Source organism: Chenopodium album, chromosome 6 (genome assembly GCF_948465745.1).
Source record: "Chenopodium album chromosome 6, dcCheAlbu1.1, whole genome shotgun sequence".
In the NCBI taxonomy this organism is placed as follows: domain Eukaryota; kingdom Viridiplantae; phylum Streptophyta; class Magnoliopsida; order Caryophyllales; family Amaranthaceae; genus Chenopodium; species Chenopodium album.
The window spans coordinates 13468749-13475098 of NC_137839.1; the positions used below are offsets into that span (position 1 = coordinate 13468749).

Consider the following 6350-nt stretch of genomic DNA (forward strand, 5'->3'; position numbering starts at 1 on the left):
CTCAAATTGAGGAAACGAGGTATTTCCCAATTTTATACAAGACAAACAAAAATCAAATAAAACAAAAGTATTATCAAAGACCTAGACTCAAGCAATAAAAAACACTCAAACATAGACACCGTTCCCCTGCAACGGCGCCATTTTGACGAGGGGAAAACTAGATCGTTGGACTAATCCTCCCTAAGCCAAACAAAATTTATAAACACTCAACAAACCTAAATACAAGTATAGAGGTAAGTCAAGGGTCGAACCCAAAGGAACGGTAATGTCTAAGTGCTTTCAATTATATGCCTAAGCTAGGTCGAAGACGAAGGGTAAAAGGTAGCACTAACAACTACTAAACGAAGAAACCAAACAAATAAAGTGCTAGGGATTAGGATCTGCAAATAATAGCAATGAACATAGCAAATTGGAATAGGAAAGTCGACTAAGTCAAGCAATGTGAGGGAAAATCAATCATGCAACCAAAAGAGCATATCAAGCTATTCTCCTAGAGGTCTAACTAGCGTCAACTACGATAAACTCTAGCTAGGAAACATCAAAAGACACCTCAATCGCGTAAATGCAAGCCACAGATCAATGGTCCGTATCAATGTGAACTTACAATGCAATCTAGTGCAACAGTCAAAGTTAGATACTCTTTAATTAATCACACACATGGACATGATCAATCAACCAATTTAATCACATCAACAACTCCATCAATTATCCCAAATTTACATCAATCCATTACATCATATAAGCTTCACCATATCCCTAACCAATTAACTACTCTAACAACATCATCAAATGAACAAACAACTAAAGAAACCAACAATCAACAATCTAAGAAGAACAATTACACTAATCAAATATCAACCATCAAAATCCAATCAAAATCAAACAAACCAAACATGAATATTAAACAAAATAATAAATGAGATAGAGTTTAGAAATGCTCATTGATAGAGTTTATCGTAGTTGACGCTAGTTAGACCTCTAGGAGAATAGCTTGATATGCTCTTTTGGTTGCATGATTGATCTTCCCTCACATTGCTTCACTTAGTCAATTTGACTTCCCAATTAGTTGAATCCGTTACGACTACATGTGGATCCTAGCCCTAGTTCTTATTACATTTGATTTCTTCTCGTTTATTAGACGTTTTGTCCTAGTATTCACACCCTATCTCTATACTTCGGAATAGCTTGACCCTTGACAATATAAAGTCTCCCACCATTCCTTTGGGTTCGACCCTCAACTTACCATTATACTTGTGTAGGGGTGTGTTGAGTGTTTACAAATTTTGTTTGACCTTGGGTAGGGGTTAGCTTCAACGACCTAGCTTCGACCCCACGTCAAAATGGTGCCGTTGCCGTGGAGTGGTGTTGTGATTGTGTAGTTTTGTTGAGTCTATTCCATCTATTTCAAAAACACAAAAAAATTTTACTTCTTTCTTTTAGGCTACACTTGTAGCCGCGTTACTAACAATTTCTTTTGAGTTTTTGCATGCATAGTAGAACTCGAGATAGGCCCTTAGTTCCCTTGGATTCGGAGATTGAAAGAACTCTTTCACGAAAAAGGATAGCCTACCGATCTTTGAGCCTAAGTTCCTCAAGTGAAGAAGAGCTTGAGGAAGAAGAGTAAGAGCAAGGCATGGGAGAGAATCCAAGAGTAGCTTTGAAGGAGTTGGGAATTCCCAGTGCTTATGGGTTTGAGAGCGGCATTGCTCTACCTACAACACCAGCAAACGATTTTGAAATAAGACCGGCCATGATTACTTTGATAGAACGGAGGCAATTTAGTGGAGCCAAGAGTGAGAGCCCGTTGAATCACCTAAAGGAATTTGAGAAGTATTGTAATACCATTAAGGTGAACGACATTTTTCAAGAGTTCATTCGGATAAAGTTGTTTCCCTTTTCTCTTATTGGTCGTGCCTTAGAGTGGTTGGATAAGGAGGTTAAGCCCAATTAACTTAGGACGTGGGATGAAGTCACAAAAGCTTTCTTATCTCGCTTTTACACACAAAAGAAGACGACGGAGTCTAGGGCATTGATCCAAGGATTCAAACAAAGGCCTAATGAGAATCTCTACGAAGCATGGGAAAGGTACAAGGAGTACCAAAGAGAGTGCCCAAATCATGGAATTCCTACCTATCAAGTGATACAAATCTTCTATGGAGGTTTTAGTGCTCAAGGTAAGTCATGCCTAGATGGAGGAGCCGGTGGTCCTATAATTGAAACAACAACCAAAGTCGGGGAAGTTTTCAAAACAACAACCAAAGGGGACCCTCTCCCGGTTTTGCTCCAAAGCCCCAAGCCAATGGTGAAAATTCTTATTCCCAACCATCATCATTCAAGAAATATTAACCAAACCAAGATCATTAACACCTATATTGCGGTGAGTGACAAGAAATTTAATGAGATGATGACTCATAACAAAATGCCTAAGACACAAATAACCCAACTTGCCAACACTCTTAAGGATTGTGCTAGTCCATCCTTTTTGCCTTCTCAAGGAGTGGAACCTAAGAAACCCGTGTATGCCGTCATCACTAGGAGTGGGAGATTTCTTGATGAGGGAGTTTCAAGGTCCATTGATAAGGATGAGGTGAGGAGTGTTTTGAGAGAGGAAGATGAGAAGGGTGTGTCTAAGAATGTTAGTTATGAGGAGAAGCAAGAGAAAAAGAAGGATGTTGAGAAAGAGCGTGAGGAAGTGAGAATACCCGATCTACCATATCCACTAAAGTTCTTGAGGCATAAAATGGATGAGCAATTTGGGAAGTTTCTTGAGATGCTCAAGGAAGTTCACTTTTCTATTCCCTTCACCGATGCAATCACCCAAATGCATAGGTACTCTAAGTTCCTCAAGGAGATTTTAGATGGGAAAAGAGAGTGCAATGAGATTGACTCGGTTGATGTTGGAAAGTGCTTTAGTGCCCTCATTCATAAGGAGTTGCCCGAAAAGATGGAGGATCCTGGAAATTTCTCTATTCCATGTAAGATCAAGGAAATGATGTTTGAAAATGCTCTTTGCGATCTTGGTGCTAGTGTTAGTATCATGCCTTATTCAGTTTTCAAGAAAATCAAGCTAGGTGAGCTCCTTCCATCCAATATAACCCTTCAATTGGCTGATCGATCTATTAAGTTTCCAAAGGGGGGAGTTGAGGATGTTCCTCTTAACATAGGAGAGTTCATTATTCCCGTTGATTTCATTGTGCTTGAAATTGAGGAGGATGACCAATCCCTATCATTCTATGAAGACCTTTCTTAGCCAGTTTAGGAGCTTTGAGATGTGAAAGGAGGGCGTATTACCTTAAGAGTTGGTAAGAAAGAGGAAAGTTTTAAGTTGAAACCAATGCATGAGTCTTTGTCTCTTGTGCAAGGAATTATGTGTGCTAATTCCCTTCGTTCTATTGATAATGTGTGCATGATTGATTCTTCAAATAACGATGTTCTTGATAATTATGATGATGTTCTTTCACGTTTTGATAGCAAGAAGGTTAGTGAAGAGAAAATGATGATTCCCAAGCTTGTAGACGAGGAGGAAGTTGAGATTCCTCATTGGTTTGAGCTCTATCCTCAAGATGAAGGGGATGTTTCCATGAGTATGGATGGTGAGGAACCATCTACAATGAGCAACAAAGCAAAGAAGAAAGCTCATGATTCTAAGAAGAAGAGAAAGAGAAAGAAGTTAAGAAAAGAAAAATTTGTAATTGAGAAGTCTTTGAAGGAAGTTTCACCAAGCAACAATAAAAGGTTGCTAGAAGTTGAAGAGGAATTTGCTCTTTCCGCTACCTTGAAAAAGGTGTTGTTCTTTGACCCTCCATGATTTGAAGGAAGGGTCAAGCTTAGGACCATAAACAAGCGCTTCCAGGGAGGCAACCCGGAGATTTCTAACTTTTTTTTTATTTTGAATTTTTCTTATTTTTCCTTCTTTTAGTTTCTTTTCTTTCACTTTTCTACTTGATTGGATTTATAGGTTGAATTTTTGGGATTGGATTTCATCAAGTGAGCATGAAGAATGAGAAGGTGTTTTGCGGTTTTTGATGTGAATATACTCGATTTCATCGAGATTTGAGGTAAAAGGTGTAAGAATTTTAGTGAGGTAAGTTAGGAAATTTTGTACTTTTTGATTTGGTGGAAATTGGTGGCAAAAAGTAGTTCAATCTTGCTCCATATATGGTATAATCATCTTCCCTAGCTTTAATTTGCTTAATTATATCATATATTTGCATGTATTGAATTTGTTCATGAGCATGAATAGTAGTAGTATGGTTTTTGTTGATTTTGATGATTGATATAGATTTTTGATGATTAATTGAGTTGTTTGTTGCTTGATTTCACCTTACATTGTGTTGTTTGTTGATTTTGTAGCAATTGTGAGCAATTTGGTTGAATAATTTGGAATTTGATTTTTGGTAGTTTGGGTAGTAAGGTGAATTTGTGGTATTGGTTAGTATTCTTGTGATTTTGGTTGTGTGAAAAGGAATTGTTGATTGTTTGGCGATTTGGAATGGATTTGTAATTGGTGGAAGTTGAAATTCTTGGTTGGTGAATTTTGTGGATTGGTGTTGGAAAATTTGGTGATTGGTTTTTGTGATCTTAAGCTTGGAATTCAACATGTCAAACATCCTCAAATAGCTTGGCAAGAAACGCAAAACCAGCATCTCAATTGAAGAACCTACCCCAAGCACTTCCTCCTCCCAAACACGAAAACCCACTCCACTTCCCAAAAGAAAAATACATGACCAAAGACAAAAGAACCGATACAAAAAACTCAAAGACCAACGCTCCCTCAAACCCACGAGAACCTACTTCCAACATGACATGTCCAAGTTGGGTATTGATGAAGATGTGAGGGAATTGTTGATCAACGTTCGGATGGGTACCTTCATCTCCTATAGCTACCACACCTATGCTGAGCCTACTTTGGAATTCTTTGCTACAGTTGAGCTTGTTCCCGTAGAGGGTCAATATAGGGTTCGATTCCAAATCTTCAACAACTTCTTCAACTACTCCTTAGAGTAATTCAATGCCGCTCTAGATTTTTATCCTCATGGCGACATCTTGGATCTAGAGCCTTACATTTTTTAGGAGTATGAACAAGATTCTTGGTGGGATGATATCTCCGGTGGTGGTGAGTTTGTCACCAAGGAAGCAAAGATAAGCAATGTGTACCAACCTTGTCTTTGGGTGGTGCACCGTCTTTTGGAGTACTCGGTATTCCCGAAGCAAGAGTTGGGCAAAATGAGCAAATTGGAGCTCAAAATTCTTTGGTTGGCCACTAGAGGAGAATATCGTGGCCGGTTGAACTTGAGTTACGTCTTTGCCACCTATTGTGTAGCCTTGCAAGACCGAGATACCGGGGAGATACCTTGTGGGGGAATGACATGGGGTGAACTAGGTCGTTAGACTAATCCTCCCTAAGCCAAACAAAATTTATAAACACTTAACTAACCTAAATACAAGTATAGAGGCAAGTCAAGGGACGAACCCAAAGGAACGGTAATGTCTAAGTGCTTTCAATTATGTGCCTAAGCTAGGTCGAAGACGAAGGATAGAAGGTGACACTAACAACTACTAAGACGGAGAAACCAAACAAATAAAATGCTAGGGATTAGGATCAACAAGTAATCATGACAATTACACCAACTCGGAAACATGTGCAAATCAATGGTTGTGAAGACAACCGACAAGCTCAACCAAAAGAGCATATCGAGCTATTTTCCTAGAGGTCTAACTAGCGTCAACTACGATAAACTCTAGCTAGGATCGTCACAAGACACCTCAATCGTGTAAATGCAAGCCACAAATCAATTTTTCGTATCAATGTGAACCTACAATGCAATCTAGCATAATTCTCAAGGCCTAATCGAATTACACACATGAAAACTTCCATTAATCACTTTAATCTCAACAATCAATCAACACAATTCCCTCAATTGAGCACAATCAATCAATCATAAAAGTTTCACCTTATTCCAAGCCAAACAACTTACTCTAGTAACATCATCAAATCAACTAACAACTATAGAAATCAAGAATCAACAATCTATGAAGAACAATTACACTAATCAAAGATCAAACATCAAAATCAAATCAAATCCAATCAAACAAACATGAATATTAAACAAAACAAAAATGAGATAGAGTTTAGAAATTCTCATTGATAATAGAGAAGATCTCTAATACAATTGTCACCATTGAATCTTCAATCTCTCAATCACCATTTAAATTCCTCACTTTCTCTCTCTAAAATCTACTCCTAAAACTAACCCTAAAACTAGAGAGAGAAGCTCTCAACTAAGCTGAATATGATCAAAATCCAATGTAAAAACTTGCTTCAAAAATTGGGTTCCAAAAGATATTTA

The 6350-nt window shown here is 38.1% G+C and overlaps 1 non-coding gene across 1 annotated transcript; it reads right to left on the bottom strand.

Annotated features, from left to right (window-relative positions):
- Positions 1–2018: 2018 nt before the first annotated feature.
- Positions 2019–2124, bottom strand: LOC145637561 (small nucleolar RNA R71). Its single transcript, XR_014114332.1, has one exon. It is a non-coding gene; the product is annotated as a small nucleolar RNA R71 (small nucleolar RNA).
- Between the last annotated feature and the right edge of the window lie 4226 nt (positions 2125–6350).